General features: G+C 45.4%; 1 protein-coding gene across 3 annotated transcripts in view; it reads left to right on the top strand.

The window, feature by feature from the left end:
* ITPRID1 (ITPR interacting domain containing 1) overlaps positions 1 to 19,819 on the top strand; it is a 218,880-nt gene that overhangs the window by 27,165 nt on the left and 171,896 nt on the right. The window contains exon 1 of one of the 3 annotated variants that reach the window (XM_066584466.1): positions 2,534 to 2,574. The exons of the other annotated variants lie outside the window; for them this stretch is intronic. The gene's annotated coding sequence lies outside the window, so the exon portion shown is untranslated. Of the gene's footprint in view, positions 1 to 2,533; positions 2,575 to 19,819 lie in introns of those variants that run through there. 3 annotated transcript variants of the gene reach the window in all.

Here is a 19,819-nt window from a genome sequence, read left to right as displayed (position 1 = left end):
ACGGTTGTGCCTGTGTCCTGAGAGGGAGGTTGTATCTCAGTGGCAGGTTGGGGCACAGGGGGAGAGGCAGCGGTGCAAACCGGAGGCGGTGAACGGCCTTCGTCCCACCTTGTGGGGTGCTTGGCCATCATATGTCTGCGCATGCTGGTGGTGGTGAGGCTGTTGGTGGTGGCTCCCCGGATGATCTTGGCGCGACAAAGGTTGCACACCACTGTTCGTCGGTCGTCAGGCGTCTCTGTGAAAAACTGCCAGACCTTAGAGCACCTCGGCCTCTGCAGGGTGGCATGGCGCGAGGGTGTGCTTTGGGAAACACTTGGTGGATTATTCGGTCTGGCCCTGCCTCTACCCCTGGCCACCGCACTGCCTCTTGCAACCTGCCCTGCTGATGCCCTTGCCTCCCCCTCTGAAGACCTGTCCTGAGTAGGCGTTGCACACCAGGTGGGGTCAGTCACCTCATCGTCCTGCTGCTCTTCCTCCGAATCCTCTGTGCGCTGCTCCCTTGGACTTACTGCCCTTACTACAACCTCACTGCAAGACAACTGTGTCTCATCGTCATCGTCCTCCTCACCCACAGAAACTTCTTGAGACAGTTGGCGTAAGTCCCCAGCCTCTTCCCCCGGACCCCGGGAACTTTCGAATGGTTGGGCATCAGTGACGATAAACTCCTCTGGTGGGAGAGGAACCGCTGCTGCCCAATCTAAGCAGGGGCCCGAGAACAGTTCCTGGGAGTGTTCCCGCTCCTGAGCAGGTGTCATTGTAGTGGAGTGAGGAGGCTGGGAGGAAGGAGGAGCAGCAGACAGAGGATTCGGATTTGCAGCACTGGACGGCGCAGAACTGTGGGTGGATGATAGCTTGCTCGAAGCACTTTCTGCCATCCAGGACAGGACCTGCTCACACTGCTCATTTTCTAATAAACGTCTCCCGCGTGGACCCATTAATTGGGCGATGAATGTGGGGACGCCAGAAACATGCCTCTCTCCTAATCGCGCAGCAGTCGGCTGCGACACACCTGGATCAGGAGCTCGGCCTGTGCCCACACCCTCACTTGGCCCTGTGCGTTGTCGGCCACGTCCACGTCCACGTCCTCTAGGCTTACCCATACCGCTCAGCATGATGTATTACCAGTGATTTGATTTCCCAGGCAGGAAATAAATTGGCGCAAGCCTGCAGGCCAAATATAATGTTTTCGCTTTTTTGCAAACGGAAGACCCCACTGCGTGTATTCAATGAACAAGAAGTTTAATATCTGTGGTGTGGCCCTCAAAAAGTGTCACACAAGTATAGTGTAGCAGAGTTATTAACTCTAGCAGAGCAGGTATTTGCCAGTCAGGATACACAATGGCGCTAGGCTGCAGTAAAGCGTAGCTGGTTGCGTCAGATTTTTGTACGTTGTACACGCAGCACACACGTACACGCAGACCTTAGGACTGACACAGGCAGGCCAAATATAATTTTTTTCCTTTTTAGCTTAGGGAAGACCCCACTGCGTATATTCAATGAACAAGAAGTTTAATATCTGTGGTGTGGCCCTCAAAAAGTGTCACACAAGTATAGTGTAGCAGAGTTATTAACTCTTGCAGAGCAGGTATTTGCCAGTCAGGATACACAATGGCGCTAGGCTGCAGTAAAGCGTAGCTGGTTGCGTCAGATTTTTGTACGTTGTACACGCAGCACACACGTACACGCAGACCTTAGGACTGACACAGGAAGGCCAAATATAATTTTTTTCCTTTTTAGCAAAGGGAAGACCCCACTGCGTGTATTCAATGAATAATAAATGTCTTCTGGCCCTGCCTACACAATTCTATCCCTGTAGTATTAATGCCGGGTGCAATGCTCTGCACAGCCGGTTTTGAGAAAAAAAAAAAAAAATGCAACACTGCTAACAGCAGCCTGGACAGTACTGCACACGGATAGAAGTGGCCCTAGAAAGGACCATTGGGGTTCTTGAAGCCTACACTAACTCCTAACACTCTCCCTGCCTAACCCCCACTTCTGTCCCTATTGCTGGGCGCAATGCTCTGCAGATCCAATTTTGGACAAAAAAAAAAAATACTGTGCTAACACAGTACTGCACACTATTAGATGTGGCCCTGAGAAGGGCCGTTGGGGTTCTTGAAGCCTACACTGACTCCTAACGCTCTCCCTACAGCAGCACCAGCAGCAGCACTTTCCCTCAGCTAAGTCACAAGGCATGTGTGGCGAGCCGCGGGAGGGGCCGATTTTTATACTCGGGTGACATCTGATCGCCCCAGCCACTCACAGCAGGGGGGTGGTATAGGGCTTGAACGTCACAGGGGGAAGTTGTAATGCCTTCCCTGTCTTTCAATTGGCCAGAAAAGCGCGCTAACGTCTCAGAGAGGAAACTGAAAGTAACCGGAACACCGCGTGGTGCTCGTTACGAGTAACGAGCATCCCGAACACCCTAATATTCGCACGAATATCAAGCTCGGACGAGTACGTTCGCTCATCTCTACTTAATATCTATAAACATTTAACTTATTCGCAGTAGATCTCACCAGCACCCGACCTCCCACTCGTGTTCCATCATCTAATCTCAAGGGATCCTAGTTGGTTTGTATCTTTTTGGATGTAGTACCATGAAGTGTTAGTAAATTGGTTCATGCATTCGTGTATTTCTTGAGGGTTGAAGAAATTTTCTATAAATCTTTTCCACTTTTTAAAAACATTTGGGGCTTGGGATTCTACTTGTCTTTCTATCTCTATCCTTTCTACTTTTAGCAGATGTTTTAATGGCTGTATAATATCTTTTGCGCGTGGGGGTTTTGCTAACAGCCAGTCGTTTAGAAGACATTTTTTGCTGATCAATAATATAGTGTGAGTCATTTTAGAATTTCTTGTCTGGCTAGGTAGATGTTGGAAAATGTACGTCTGCGGAGTCAGTTGAAGGAGCTGTCCCCCTATATCTTGGATTAGTTTTTGCGCATCTGCCCAATAGTTCTGTATTTTGGGGCAGTGCCATATGCCATGTAAGAAGTCAGATTTTGGGTGTGCGCATCTAAGACATGCTTGTAGTCTAGTCGGGCCTTTTGGATTTTGTGGCTTGTCAAACCCATATATAGCTCCGTGGATTATTCTAAAGTAGGTTTCCCTCCATCTCTCATTTGATATCGCCTGCCTTACCGAAGTCCAACTCTCAGTCAGTTTCTCGGGTAGCTCTGTATCTTGGAGTTCTCGGGCCCATTTTTTGAATAGGTTGGGGGTTAAAGTTGTTTTTCATCACCCCTCCCTCTCTAAGTTTGGTATAAAGTTTTGAAATTGAATGTTTGTATGTGTAGTCCTTTACCATGGTATCTATTGGGTTGAGTATCGCCTCCTTAGTTATGTCCGCTAATCTTTCCCGGAGGAAGTTACGTACTTGAGCAAATGGTAGGAAGTGGGACAAAGGTAGGTTATATTCCTCACATATCTCTTTAAAGGTCTTGTATCTGGGGCATTCCGGATGGATGAGGTGTTGGACTTTCATAATCCCCTATGTCGCCACATTTCGAACATTTTATTTTCTCTCCCCTCCATAAATTCTGGGTGTTGCCACAGGTTCATGTGTTTGGAGAGCTTGTACGGTAGACCGAAAGCTTTTCGGACTATTTTCCAAGCTGCTATAGTGTCTTTTGCCATTATTGAGTGTTTACACTCTGTTGGGAGGTTAGAGTAGTTTGTGTGTAGTAAGGCGTTCAGGCTCCATGGGGTAAACAGTTCTGTTTCTATGTCCATGTTCGAGTAATCAGAGTTTCGTAGCCAATCCAACGAGTGCCTCATAAGGCTAGCCACATTGTATAATTGAATGTTTGGGAAGTTGAGTCCTCCTTCGCTTATGGGGAGCATTAATTTTTTTAAGGCTATGCGTGGCCTTTTTCGTGACCACACAAAGGTCGTGAATGCTGTTTGTAATTTTGCTAGGTCGCACCTTTGGAGTGAGAGGGGGATTGTCTGCAGTGGGTAGAGAAGTCTTGCATCCGGCGATTTTTTAAAACCATTGCTTTGCAATGGTATCAGACACATGAGCGCTTTTTATGCGCTCGTCCGATAAATTATAGAACAGAAATCGCAGATCGCACCTATCTGCGATCTGCGATTCCTGTTCTCTTCTCTATATGCGCTCAATGGGGCCGGTGGCAGCAGCGCCGACCCCATTGAGAACATATAGAAGACAAATCATTCTTCTCTGCCACAGCTGTAACAGCTGTGGCAGAGAAGAACGATGTTTGCCCATTGAATTCAATGGAGTCGGCAATACAGCCAGCTCCATTGAAAGCAATGGGCTGCCGGTGAGCGCAGGATGAATTGTCGGGAAGGGCTTAAATATATAAGCCCTTCCCTGCAATTCATCCAGAAATGTGTAAAAAAAAAAAATGTATACTCACCTTTCCGCTGCAGCCGGAGTTCAGCGGTGGCCGCCGGCAGTTCTCCTGAACAATTTGATTGGTCCCGCTGACCCAATGAGAGGCAGCAGTGACTCACCCATTCATAAATTCATGAATGGGTGTGTGAGTGAGATCTGTCTCTGATTGGTCAGGCTGTGACCAATTAGAGGCAGCTCATTCAGCAGGCGGGGATTTTAAAGCCCCGGCTGCTGAATACTATAGAGAAGCAGTTCAGGAGAACTGCCGGCGGCCGCCGCTGAACTCCGGCTGCAGCGGAATGGTGAGTATACATTTTTTTTTATTTTTACACATTTCTGGATGAATTGCAGGGAAGGGCTTATATAGTTAAGCCCTTCCCGACAATTCATCCCTCGCTCGCCCGCAGCGCATTGCTTTCAATGGAACCGGCTGTATTGCCGGCTCCATTGAATTCAATGCGCTGGACAGCTCCGGCCCGTTTCTAATGAAACGCGGCTAGGAGCAGATTTTTCAGGCGATTTTTTGGCCCCGGTCACGCGATCCGCATGCGATCCGCAAATCGCGTGAAAAAACGCCTGTGTGACTAAGGCCTCATGTCCACGGGGAAAATCGGGCCCGCTACGGATTCTACATGTAGAATCTGCAGCGGGTCCCTCCTGCCCCGCGGACATGAGCGCCGAAAAGGAGAATAAATGACAATAAACTTACCTCCGATCCGCTCCGTTTCTTCTCTTCGCGGCGGCGTCATCTTCTCTCGTCGCGGCCGGATCTTCATTCTTCGGCTCGGCGGATGTGCACGATGACGTCGGTGACGTGCCTCGCGCATGCGCCGGGCCGAAGCAAAATGATCCGGCCGCGGCTGAGAGAGGATGGCGCGGCGCCGAAGAGAAGAAACGGAGCGGGTAAGTAAAATATGATTTTTGTGTCCCGCGGATCCGGACGGCTTCCATAGGCTTCAATAGAAGCCCGCGGGAGCCGTCCCCGCGGGAGACCCGCATGAAAATGGAGCATGGTCCAGATTTTTTCATGCTCCATTTTTTTTAAAATCACTTTTATTGACGATCCGCGGGTATTTATCTACCCGTGGGTGGTCAATGCATCCCTATGGGATGCGGATCCGCGCGGGAGAAGAGTTAAAATCCGCTGCGGATTTTAATTCTTCTTTTCCCCGTGGACATGAGCCCTAAGGCCTAAGGATGTTTTCAGTGATGCAATGTTGCAAGGGAAAAAAAATTGCGGCATGCTCAAGCTTTCTGCCATGTGCTATTTTTTCTCTCCCATGCTTCCCTATGGTGCCACCTTGCTTATCGCATCACATCGCAAAGCACACGCTGGAGATTTTCGTGCTATGTGTTACATTTTTAACTTTAGAAACCGCTATTAATATTCTCGTGATAAAATTGCGTGATTTTATATCGTAAGAAAATCGCAGGTTACAGAAACATAATGCGCGATGTTTCACGAGAAAAATCATCATTGTCGCTACAAAAACACGGAAACAAAGCTGCGATATTGCTGCAATTTTCTAGTCGCGATAACGCTGCCACTCGTGTGAAAGAGGCCTTGGGTTCAGTATCAACCTTAATATCTCTATTCTCTTGCTGTAAAACACAATAAGCTCCTCCCCCAATATATTTTTGCCATGGGCCCCCACTTATTTTGATTCAGCTAGATTAAAACAATCTGAGGGTTTAAACAGATAGACGTGATTTAGGCCCGTTATGCGACCGCGAAGATCACAGCCGCATAACAGGACAAAACAAAACGAGAAAGATAGTGGCGGACCTATCTTCCCACTTTTTTTTTCAAACGCGCATGCAATAGCGAGGAGTTTGAAAAGTCCGGAAAAAACAAACAAACCCTGTTTCATGCACTAATATGCTCTGTAGCAGTGAGCGAATTAGCACTTGCGCCCATGTGTTTTTGCCCTAAAACCAGGTAACCGCATTCTCTGCAATTTCCATAGCTACATCTCTTCTTATAATTTCTTCTTAATTTTTTTTTCTGACGGCGTTCACCATGCGGGGTAAATAGCACGTTACTTTGATAGATCGGACTTTTATGAACACAATCATACCAAATATGTATTTATGTTTTATTATATAGATTATTTTATTAAAGGGGACAAGAACTTGCAATGCTATAATCGCTCCTGCAGTATTTTGTAATGCCATAGCATTACATTATACCATAATCTGACAGGCATTCTATCAAGCCCCCCCACGGGCAAGGCTTGATAGGCAATTTGCAATGACAGCCCTTGGGCCTTTCAGGACTCCTTCGGCTGCCGTGGCAACCCACGATCTTATTGCTCGGGAACCCTTAACGACCGGGCCATAGTGTTTTTACGTCCTCCCGAAGTGGGCTTTATTCTCTGAGGACGTAAAAACATTTGTCCTGCAGAGAATAAAGCCCCTCGGGCTCTGGACGTGACAGCTCCATGCTGTCGGTGCCCGCAGGTGGCCGACAGCATGGAGCTGTCATCCCGGGCTGCGGGGACCCCTCCCCCTGGCAATGCGATCGACGCTATCCAATCGATAGCACCGATCGCAAAAAAGTTTTAAAAAGTTGAAAATAAGTTAAAGATTCAGCTGCCCTGATGGATCGGATCATGAGTCACTTTGTGTCACTTTAACATGGAAAAACACCAGAAAGGCTTTGCATATCCTAGCGATTCTGACATTGTTTTTTCGCCACATGTTGTACTTCATTTAGGCTGAAAAAATAGACCGATAAAATTTGTGTTTATTTATTAAAAGCGAAAAAATTGGGAAAATTTTGAAAAAATCGTCATTTTTTCACATTTCCAACTGCAATATCTTAAATATGTGCAAACATAATATAGAAATTTTTGCTAAGATTTATATTTCCACCCGTTTACTTTATTTTGGGCGCACATTGGAAAAACTTTCGTTTTTTTTTTTAACCATTTAGGAGACGTACAAATTTAACATTACTTTTTAGCATTTTGAGGAACACTTTGTTTTCCTACACCATCCAAGATTGGAAAGGCTCATGAGTGTCAGAATAATAGATACGCCCCACAAATGACCCCATTTTAAAAACTACACCCCTTAGTGTATTCACTGAGGGGTGTCATGAGTATTTTGACCCCAGAGTTTTTTTCAGGAATTAATTCAATTTAGAGGAGAAAAAGTAAAATTTCATATTTTTGCAAATCTGTCATTTTAAAGACATATTTTTTTACTATAGTTTACATGAAAATGAGGATTTACCCCCCAAAATGGATACCCCTGTTTCTCCCGTGTTCAGAAATATACCCATTGTGGCCCTAATGTTATATCTGAATCCACAATGGGGCCCAAAATGAAAGGAGTAGTCGGTGTCTTTCAAAACAGAAATTTTGCTTGAAGTCCTTTTAGGCCCCATAGCAGACATGTAGAGTTCTTGAGTGCCCAAAACCATAGAAACCCCCCACAAATTACCCCATTTGAAAAACTAGACCCCTTAAGGAATTTATCTAGGGGTGTACTGCATATTTTGACCCCACAGTTTTTGAATGAATTCAAGCCAAGCAAAAGGGAAAAATTTTGATTTTCGTTTTTTTGGCAATTCTGTCATTTTAAAAACAGCTTTTTTGTACAGCACACATATGAATGAAGACTTGCACCCAAAAATGGATACCCCTGTTTGTCCCGTGTTCAGAGACATACCCATTGTGGCCCTATTATTATGTCTACATGCACAACGGGGCCCAAAATGAAAGGAGTAATCGGTGGCTTTCAGAACATAGATTTTGCTTGAAGTCCTTTTAGGCCCCATTGCCCACTTGTAGAGTTCTTGAGCGGCCAAAACAATAGAGAACCCCCACAAATGACCCCATTTTTAAAACTAGACCCCTTAAAGAATTTATCTAGAGGTGTACTGTGTATTTTAACCCTACAATTTTTGAAAAGATCTAAGCAAAGCAGTAAGAAAAAAATTACGATTTTCATTTTTTGGACAATTTAAAAACAGTTTTTTTTGTACAGCACATGTATAAATGAAGACTTTCACCCCAAAATGGATACCCCTGTTTGTCCCGTGTTCAGAAACATACCCATTGTGGCCCTAATCTACTTACAGGACACATGGCTCAGCCTACAATGAAAGGAATATCCGTTGGATTTCAGGGTACAACTGAATAAATTCCAGGCCCCATTGCCCACTTATAGAGCCATTGAGCGGCCAAAACTATAAAGAACCCCCTCAAATGACCCCATTTTGAAAACTAGACCCCTTAACAAATTCATCTAGGGGTGTACTGCATATTTTGACCCCACAGTATTTGAATGAATCTAAGCAAAGCAGAAGGAAAAAGTTACAATTTTCAATTTTTTGGCAATTTTTTTAAATTTAAAAAGTTTTTTGTACAGTGTACATAGGAATGAAGACATTCACCCCCAAATGGATACCCCTGTTTGTCCCCTGTTCAGAAACATACCCATTGTGACCTTAATTTACTTACAGGACCCATGGCAAGGCCTATAATGGAGGGAACACCCGTTGGATTTCAGGGCACAACTAAATAAATTCCATGCCCCATTGCTTCTTTGTACGGAATAAAATTTGACTCCCTAAAAATTCCCCCCCACACACACACACACACTCTGCTCCCTTTTCGGCGCTCGCAAATCTTAGATAAAAGTAATAATGTGAACTGTGTGGTATTTCCGAAGACAGGGGTAATTACGGAGGCTGGTTGGAATGGGCCCATGGGGCAATAAAACCGTGTATTCCCCCTCCTCTTATGCTTTTTGGGGGTCATTTCTTGACCTCAGTGGCGGGTATGGGGTGTAAAAAATGGCGTTCCGTGAGTCTCCGTAAGCTTGATGAGGTGCGGTGGTCTCACACAGAAGGCGCTCAACAAGCTGTTCCTGGAACTGCATGAAGGCAAGCGTTCCCGGGGCTTCTTGTAAATTACGGATTACAGGTAGCGGTCTGAATAACGCTGGGCTCACGCAGCCGTAGGTGGAATCAGCTTGCGGAGGCCCGCAGCGGATCCCAGCTGTGAGCCGGCCGTGACCGTGCGTACGGCCGCGTAATGTACTGCGCATAACTGCCTACTCACACAGGCGGTCATGCGCAGTACACCTTTTTTTGTTTGTATTTCCCGCACCGTCGCTTAGCGATGACGCGGGTACCCGCAGCCCGTATACAACGTAGTTGCGAATGGGCAGCGGGTATATCTGCGACCATGGAGCACAATAGACTCTATGTTGCGGATATCCGCGGTAAAATAGAACCTGCTGCGTTCTCTTTTCTTCGAGTGGATTACGCAATTCCAACCCGCTAATGTGAGCGGAATTGTGTAATCCAATGTGATTGATCTGCATATTAGCGCGGATCAGACGCATGCGGAATCCGTAATTCCTATCCGGTCATGTGAGACCGACCTATGTTAGAGCGCTACTTTTTTATTAGGTGACCGGCGACCACTCAACGAGGCCACCCGTCACTGTTCCAGGCTCTCAGCGACCGTTGGTCGCTGAGAGCAAGGAGATTTTAACCCCTTAACGACCAGCCCATAGTGTTTTTGTGTCCTCCCGAAGTGGGCTTTATTCTCTGAGGACGTAAATAAAAACATGTGTCCTGCAGAGAATAAAGCCCCTTGGGCTGTGGACGTGACAGCTCCATGCTGTCGGTGTCCGCAGGTAGCCGACAGCATGGAGCTGTCATCCCAGGCTGTACGGACGCCCCCTCCCGGCATTGCGATCGGCGCTATCCAATGGATAGCGCCGATCGCAAAAAAGTTAATAAAAGTTGAAAAAAAGTTACATATTCAGCTGCCCTGATGGATCGGATCCAGCGGGGCAGCTGAAATTACTCACGAGGTCCGCCGCACTGCTCCCCGCTCTCCCAATGCTCCGGACCCCGCAGCCGTCGTTCTGCAGGCGGCATTACGTCAGCCGCATGCGCAGAAGGCCTAGTGGTGCGGGAAATTTAAAGGAGCCGGGAGCCAGGAGATGTCAGCGGGGACCGCGGTGAGTGGTCCCCGGTACCCGCGATCGCCGTTATACAATGGATAACGGCGATCGCGGAAAAGTGAATAAAAGTGTTAAAAAAATAAAAGTTTCACCTCCCCTCATGGATCGTATCCATGAGGGGAGGTGAAAATACTCACCCCGGTTCCTTCATGTCCTCCGGCTGGTCTCCGGACCCCCCGCTGGCTTCTGCGATGTGCCAATGTGGCGCGCATGCACAGAAGGCCGGCAAGCCCGGCAAATTCAAAATCTCCCTGCACCCGGCTGTCACAGATAGCCGAGTGCAGGAAGATATGACTGGGGACCGCTGTATGCGGCTTCCAGTCATATGATCACCATTATCCATCAGATAACGGTGATCATATAAAGTTAAAAAGTTAAAAATCGTATCCGTAAGGGGGGATGAAATTACGTACCCAAGGTCCCCGGATTTGTTCCCTGGTGGGATGTTCATACGCAGACCTTATCCCAGCTTATGCGCATGCGCCCGTCAGCATGATGGCGGACGCATGCGCAAAAGTGAAATATTGCCCAAGAAATTTAAAATCTCCCTGCTGCTGGCTACCAAAGGTAGCCAAGAGCCTGGAGATGTCACAGGGGGCGGCGGTATGCGGTTACTGGTCACGTGATCGCCGTTATCCAATGCATAATGGCGATCACGTAAAAGTTCTTTAAAAAGTGGAAGTTTCATCTCCCCTCACCGATGCGATCGGTGAGGGGAGATGAAATATCTTCTTGGAGGCTTCCGCATTTGAATCCAGATGCGATTATCCTCCATGGACCCTTCCGGCTGCTGCGCATGCGCCCGCCAGCAAAATGCCGGACACATTCGCAGGAGCCGGGGAGCCCAGGAAATTTTAAATCTCCTTGCTGCCAGCCACCAACGGTCGCTGAGTGCTTGGAGCAGTGACCAGTGGCCTCACTGAGCGGTCCCCGGTCACGTGATAAAGTAGCGATCTAACATTAGGCCGGTCACATATGACCAGAGAGGAATTACGGGTTCTGCATGCGCTTGATCAGCGGTAATCCACGGATCAATGGCATGCATTGGATTACACGATTCCCCCCAATTAGCGGGTCGGAATTACGTAATCCATTTGAAGAAACAGAACACGGCATGCTATATTTTATCGTGGATACCCGCGACCTAGAGCCCATTGTGCTCTATGACCGCGGATATACCCGCAGCCCATATGCAAACACATTGTGTACGGGCTGCGGGTACCCGGGTCGGGTCATCTCTAAGCGACGGCGCCGGAAATAAAAACAAACACCGGGGACTGCGCATGAGTACACCTCTATTGTTCTGGCCGCTCAAGAACTCTACAAGTGGGCAATGGGGCCTAAAAGGACTTCAAGCAAAATCTATGTTCTGAAAGCCACCGATTACTCCTTTCATTTTGGGCCCCGTTGTGCATGTGGACATAATATTAGGGCCACAATGGGTATGTTTCTGAAAACAGTACAAACAGGGGTATCCATTTTTGGGTGCAAGTCTTCCTTCATATGTGTGCTGTACAAAAAAAAGCTGTTTTTAAAATGACAGAATTGCTAAAAAAACGAAAATCACAATTTTTTCCTTTTGCTTGGGTTGAATTCATTCAAAAACTGTGGGGTCAAAATACACAGTACACCCCTAGATAAATTCGTTAAGGAGTCTAGTTTTCAAAATGGGGTCATTTGTGGGGGTTCTATATGGTTTTGGGCGCTTAAGAACTCTACAAGTGGGCAATGGGGACTAAAAAGGACTTCAAGCAAAATCTATGTTCTGAAAGCCACTGACTACTCCTTTCATTTTGGACCCTGTTGTGCATCCAGACATAAGATTAGGGCCACAATGGGTATTTCTCTGAACACGGGACAAACAGGGGTATCTATTTTTGGGTGCAAGTCTTCATTCATATGTGTGCTGTACAAAAAAAGCTGTTTTTAAAATGACAGAATTGCCAAAAAAACGAAAATCAAAATTTTTCCCTTTTGCTTGGCTTGAATTCATTCAAAAACTGTGGGGTCAAAATATGCAGTACACCCCTAGATAAATTCCTTAAGGGGTCTAGTTTTTAAAATGGGGTCATTTGTGGGGGTATCCATTTTGGGGTGTAAATCCTCATTTTCATGTAAACTATAGTAAAAAAATATGTCTTTAAAATACTCATGACACCCCTCAGTGAATACACTAAGGGGTGTAGTTTTTAAAATGGGGTCATTTGTGGGGGTATCTATTATTCTGACACTCATGAGCCTTTCCCATCTTGGATGGTGTAGGAAAACAAAGTGTTCCTCAAAATGCTAAAAAGTAATGTTAAATTTGTACATCTCCTAAATGGTTAAAAAAAAAAACGAAAGTTTTTCCAATGTGCGCCCAAAATAAAGTAAACGGGTGGAAATATAAATCTTAGCAAAAATTTCTATATTATGTTTGCACATATTTAAGATATTGCAGTTGGAAATGTGAAAAAATGACGATTTTTTCAAAATTTTCCCAATTTTGGCGCTTTTAATAAATAAACACAAATTCTTTCGGTCTATTTTTTCTGACTAAATGAAGTACAACATGTGGCGAAAAAACAATGTCAGAATCGCTAGGATATGCAAAACCTTTCTGGTGTTTTTCCAAGTGACACATGTCAGATTTGCAAAATTTGGCCTGGTCATTAAGGCGCAAACAGGCTTGGTCACTAAGGGGTTAAACATCAGTCAGGGGATTTAAATGCTGCTGTCAAAATTGACGGCAGCATTTAAAGGTTAACAGCTCTGATGAGCAGCGTGGCTTATCGGAGCTGTTGCAGCTGGGTGTCAGCTGTAAGAAACAGCCTGCAACCGCTTGTATGGAGCGAGATCTCTCCACCATGCCCCTTCCTACATACCCCGAACGTGCAGGATGTTAATGTATGCCCTGCAGTGTTAAGGGGTTATTTGTGCAGCTGAGAACAGATAGGATATGCCTAGAGATGAGCGAGCACCAAAATGCTCGAGTGCTCGTTACTCGAGTCGAACTTTCAGTGATGCTCGAGAGTTCGTTTCGAGTAACAAACCCCATTGAAGTCAATGGGCGACTCGAGCATTTTTGTATATGACTGGTGCTCCGCTAAGGTTTTCATTTGTGAAAATCTTAGCAAATCACCAAAGTCATGTAAAAACACAGAAACGGATAGGGCAGGCGAGGAGCAACATGCAGGGCTGAATTTCGGGCTCCGAGGTCTCACTATTAAGCCACAATAGTGGCAAGAGTGAGACCCCCCCCCCCCCCCACTGTCAGCATAACGATCGTTCTCCTCTGCCACAGCTGTAACAGCTGTGGCAGAGAAGAACGATGTTATCCCATTGAATTCAATGGAGCCGACAATACAGCCGGCTCCATTGAAAGCAATGGGCTGCCAGCGAGCGCGGGATGAATTTTCAGGAAGGGCTTAAAAATATAAGCCCTTACCTGAAAAAGAAAGATTTTAGTGTAAAAAAGAATAAAAATGCAGGCATTCTCTTCAATGGAGCCGCTGCTGCTGACGGCGACTCCATTGAAGACAATGGTCCGCTGGCACACCTGAATTCTTTTCCAGGGAAGGGCTTTACATATAAGCCATTCCCTGGAAATGAATTAAAAGTGATTTAAAAAACAAAAAAAATAGATACTCACCTCACTTCAGCTGCCGGGGCACAGCCGCGTCTTCTCCTGCTGTCCCCTGCACTGTGGTGCTGAACTGCTGTCATTCAGCTGAGAGCTGCGCTGAGCCAATCAAAGGCAGCATTCACTCACCCATTCATGAATTCATGAATGGGTGTGAGTGAGATCTGCCTCTGATTGGTCAGGCTGTGACCAATCAGAGGGAGCTCATTCAGCAGGCGGGGATTTTAAATCCCCGGCAGCTGAATACTACTCACAGCTGTTCAGAGCAGGTCAGGAGGACTGCCGCCGGCCGCAGCTGAACTCCGTCTGCCGGGACCAGGTGAGTATATATATATATTTTTATTTTTACACATTTCTGGATGAATTGCAGGGAAGGGCTTATATATTTACGCCCTTCCCGAAAATTCATTGTGCGATCGCCGGCAGCCCATTGCTTTCAATGGAGCCGGCTGTATTGCCGGCTCCATTGAATTCAATGGGCTAACATCGTTCTGCCGGGACAAGGTGAGTATATATATTTTTTTTTTACTTTTTACACATTTTAGGATGATTTTCAGGTAAGGGCTTATATTTTTAAGCCCTTCCCGAAAATTCATCCCGCGCTAGCCGGCAGCCCATTGCTTTCAATGGAGCCGACTGTATTGCCGGCTCCATTGAATTCAATGGTCAGTGCTCGTTTAATTGAGACGAGTACCGCGTGGTGCTCTTCTCGAGTAACGAGCATCTCGAGCACCCTAATACTCGAACAAGCATCAAGCTCGGACGAGTATGCTCGCTCATCTCTAGATATGCCCAATGATCGGGCAGCACCTATCTTCCTGTGTTTTTTTTTCCAACTCCTGCACTCTGGCGTGGACGTTGAAGAGTCGATGAAGAGGAAGAAATTTTCCCTGTTCAGGCATAACTAGGCTCCGTGCTGGCAAGTGTAATTGTGCCTACGCTCATCTGAATCCGCCGTAAAGTCGCGCTAAAAAATAAGTGTGAAATATGCCCATGGGAATGAGCCCTTACAGGTATTGAGAAGATTTTCTTCAAAAACAAGAGCACCAGAAAATTAGCATGCATTTGTCTGATGATGGCCGTGTTGTTTACAGATGTTTTTTGCAGTATTATTTGATATGGAAACATGATTTCCTGCTTCTAAGCGTTGCGTATTTTTTATAGGTGGAATTCACGTGGAAATTTCCACAGTGAATTCCGCCATGTGGACGTGCTCTAAATGCTGCATTGTATATATGCACCCATTAGATTCACGGCCCTGCTGGGAAATTGATTTTTTTCAAGCAAGTTTTCTAATCCTTTCTGACACTTGCTGGTTATATTATCCTTGATGTCGAAGGCGGTGAACTCATTCTTCATCCTACTACATTGCAGACACTATAAGGCCATATTCACACAGCAAAAAGCGAGTTGCGCCTGCGATTCTTAGGCGCAACTTGCATCAGACAGTGAACAGATACATCCGTGTGCTGTCCGATCCCACAAGTAGCGGATATTGTATGTCTGGTTCTGGTCCGTGAATCAGAGCAGAATCGAACATGATGCGAGTTTTTTCATGCGGACCATCATTCTGCTTAAAAAGGCCCATGTGAAAGGCCTAATTGGCTATAATGGGTCTGAGGGCTTCTGTGAAATACACGGACAGAGCACAGGCGACCCTGAATGTTCACATCAGATATTCACAATCACTATTATTCATAGTTGAGGAAGAGTTTGAGTCTTTTAACACAACTCCTCTGCCAGATGGTCAACTTATTTTACTAGTGACGGCACGCCTTCACTTCCTAGCTGCTTTATTTGAATTAAACAAATGGCCTGAGACTTAACCCTTTAAAGACGTCTTCCTCTGTTATACTGTGCCACAGTAGTTCAAGACAAGAGCATTTATACTGTTGAATGTAGATACCGGATATTTCTGACTACTAGATAAGATCTTGCTGGAAACCGTCTACGCTTATCGTCCAGAGGGTTGAGATAATGAAAAAAACAAACAAGGCAGAAAGCGCTCGAGAGCAGTACCAATAAGAGAAAAAGAGAAACAGGAAAACTTACTTTACCAGGGATGTGCGTAGGTCCAGGGTTGGAGTGATTAAAAATAGATTAAACCATAAGATACAGCCAATAAAAAATGTACAATAAAAAACACAAAACATGATGAAAATACTATAAAAATACAAATTAAAAAATAATAGTGGAAAAATTATAAGATTGTAGATAAAAATAAATGTAATGAAACAGAGGAATAAGTCGAAGCGGTAAACAATATTAAATACATGGAGGAGCTGAGGAGCTCCGATCTAGAGATGTGTACTGGGACCGCTGACATCATTTCCATGTGGGCACCTTGGATAGACTTCAAGGGATCCCCCATGCTTTCTAGATGGCTGAAGGAGGGAGCCACATAAGATAAAGAAGAACAACAATAACAACAACCTCAGTAAGAGGTAAAGATAATCAAGGAACTTGAACGGATGGCTGCCAACCCCCTTCCTTCCTACCCCGGACCCTCCCCTTACCCAAAACTTCCCCAACCCCATTACCCCCTCCCTCTCTCCCCCCTTGTATTACTCTTTATTTCTGTTTTATAAGTTGTACATTTCTTATTTGGAATTAGTTTTCATCCTCCACATATCTCTCAAAGTAGACAAAGTTTTGCGCGGGCCAGCTGGAGAGGAGAGAACCTCTCCCTGACGACTCGGAATTATGAAGAGGGACCTACCCCCTCGAGGGGACTCCCCGATGCAGAACTGTCGTATGTAACCTAAAGAATACGGTTTACTCTGTTTATTCTACTGTGTCCAGATCTAAGCTAGTTCTTGTTTGCCGTAGTTACTGATACAGCGAGAATTATTGTTCCATATTCCAAATAGTTAATTCATTGAATGCCTCTTTTTGAGTATGTTTTGCAAAGTAAATGGCTGACACGAATGATGTATGTTGTTATATATAACAAAAAGAAGAAACACAGAGGAATAAGGAGGAGGCCCATAATCAAGGCTTTAATAGATGTTTTCTAATGTCTCGTTGAAGCCATGTGGAGTCAGGGTGTTCAGACAGTACATCTCCTTCCTTCTCAGTTTCTTGTATTCCTCCACCAGAATTGTTCTCTTGGGGTAAAGCACATATATGTGGGGTTCTTGTTATGGCATATTGAGTAATGTCTAGGAACACTGCGTTTATCATAGACGTTCATAATATTTGATCTATGCCTATTCATCCTTTCTTCTAGAGGGTTTCTGGTGCGGCCCACATGTCTCAAATTGCACAGATATTCTAAGGGTGCCTTTCCACTATCGCAGCGTTTTTTTTAACGTGATTGTCAATGGCACTTTCTAATGTTAAAAACGCAACGCAGTGCACCAAAAACGCAAGTTGTGCTGCGTTGCATTGCGTTTTTAACATTAGAAAGTCCCATTGACAATCGCGTTAAAAAAAATGCAGCAATAAAAAAAGGGTAGTGGAAAGGCACCCTAAGATATATAAAACATAGTAAAAGCCATAGTTTAAATGTTGCTGGATCCCAAAGGGGGCCTCCTCACCATTAATCTCGATTAACTTCCTCCCGTGAAAAATTTCTATACAGGACTCACATTTTGGCTTCCCGCATTTAAAAATTCTTCTTTTAAACCCCTACGGCCAGTTTTGTCAATGGCAAGCTCTTGTCGTGGACAGTAGGGGGCAACGATGTTTTTAGGTCATGCCGGAAGATTGCTTCGGAAGAGCCTGGAGATGTCACAGGGGGCGCAGTATGTGGTTACTAGTCATGTGATCACTGTTATCCACTCGATGCAATGCGATCATCCTACATGGACCTTTCCGGCATGACATTTTGCCAGTGGCGCACATGTGCATAAGCCAGCGACAGGTCCTTGTAGGACTAGATCGCCGTGGGACATCGCAGAGGCCGAAGGTGAGTAGTTACATCTCTCCTCACAGATCGGATCCGTTAGGAAAAATGAAACTTTTTTTTAACTTTTATGCAATGGATAACAGCGATCACATGACCATATCTCCGATAGCAGAGAGCTGTCACACTCGCTACCCCCAGGGCTTTAGTCTACAGGGTCGTAAAAACACACTGGCCCAGACCCTCAGGACATGAAAACATGTATGGCTGGTCACTAAGGGATTAACCCTTTTCAATCCACTGTCTGACGTCTGAAGACATTCTGATTGAATGTCGGAAGATGTCCAGCAGGGTATTCTCACTGTATATTACTGGCCACTCTGTTGTCAGGGGGCCTCTCCAGCATGTCCCATACTGCAGTACTGGCTCTAGGCAGCAGATGGCGCCATTGTATAATGGCAGAAAGAGAGATCCCCCTAGGAAATCTTGAATCTTGAATCCAAAATTGGATTGCAAAGGGTTAAACAGATGAGCGCATGCCTAATACACTCGCCTCTATGGAGTGTATTAGTGCATGAACTGGGGTTTTGTTTTCTTTTACTATTCAAACTCCGCACTATTGCGCGTGAGTTTGAAAAAAGAAAAGCTGGAAGATAGATCCTGCCCTATCTTTCTCGCACCTAGAAAACTTTGCGGGAATCCCAATAGTGAAAACGAAACGATTGAAATCAATGGCTTCTTTTCGTTACTTTTTGCAGGCGTAATTTTCACGGACGCAAAACAGGGCAAAAAACATACCCATGTGCTTAAGCCCTGAGAAGAATCGCTCTCTTGTGATCGATGGGAACATAATAGACATTTATGTAATAAGTATCTGTGGTGGGAAAAACAATTAAACAAACCAGAAAACAGTAAAAACACATTGTAATGCACGAAAGTGCGCCACATTGTGGGAAGTAGTGAGATTGACATGGATGTACAATGGAGGGGCATCTGCATAGATGTGACTGCATGCTGCTTTTGGATTTCTTTGTTCTCCTCCTCCTCATTAAGCCTGGTAACCAGTATTAGTGGTTATCGTAGACTGGATCACTAGACATCACTGGGCAAACAACTCACTATTAAAAGCAGAATAAATACAATATGAGCAACCGCAACCTTTATAAATAGCTGGTGAATGACATCAGAGAGAACTAGACATAATCCTTTATTTAATCAATGTTTGTCATATGACAAACAGTCGAGGGAAAAAGATCTTATGTTGTATAAAAAGTTAAAGTGGTACTCCGAGAGTTTTTAAATTCACTAATGATGTAACTCTCCCCCCAGTATATATAAGTGAGCTAGTGTTAAATTGGTTAGTTATTTCTCTCTATCATACTTGTCAGAAGTGTAGAATCTTATTGGTCACTAGCTTGTTACCCGTGACTTCGTCCGCGTGGAATTTGTATTTTGACGCCCAGCATCTAAAATCTGATGGGCCCGAGTTTGCTCAGGGGCTCGGCACCCCTAAGAGATGTGTGATGCTCAGTATCAAGGGTTCGGTGACCCTGAGATTGCGCCAATGTCTATGTAGCTCTAAAAAACTTGTGATGGTCAGCATCCAAGGCCTGGCGGATCTGAGATTGCTCCAATGTCTCTGTAGCTCTGAGAGACATGTGACAGTCAGTACCTAAGGTCAGCCAGATCTGAAATTGCTCCAATGTCTCTGTAGCGCTGAGAGACACGTGAGAGTCATCATCTAAGGTCAGCCCGATCTGAGATTGCTCCAAAGTATCTCAAGCTCTGAGAGACGTGTGACGGTCACCATCTAAGGTTAACCAGATGTGAGATTGCTCCAAAGTATCTCAAGCTCTGAGAGACATGTGATGGTCAGCATCTAAGGTTAGCCAGATGTGAGATTGCTCCAAAGTATCTCAAGCTCTGAGAGACGTGTGATGGTCAGCATCTAAGGTTAGCCAGATGTGAGATTGCTCCAAAGTATCTCAAGCTCTGAGAG

Source organism: Eleutherodactylus coqui, chromosome 12 (genome assembly GCF_035609145.1).
Source record: "Eleutherodactylus coqui strain aEleCoq1 chromosome 12, aEleCoq1.hap1, whole genome shotgun sequence".
NCBI classification, from domain to species: Eukaryota; Metazoa; Chordata; class Amphibia; order Anura; family Eleutherodactylidae; genus Eleutherodactylus; species Eleutherodactylus coqui.
This window is presented reverse-complemented; position numbering and strand designations above follow the sequence as displayed.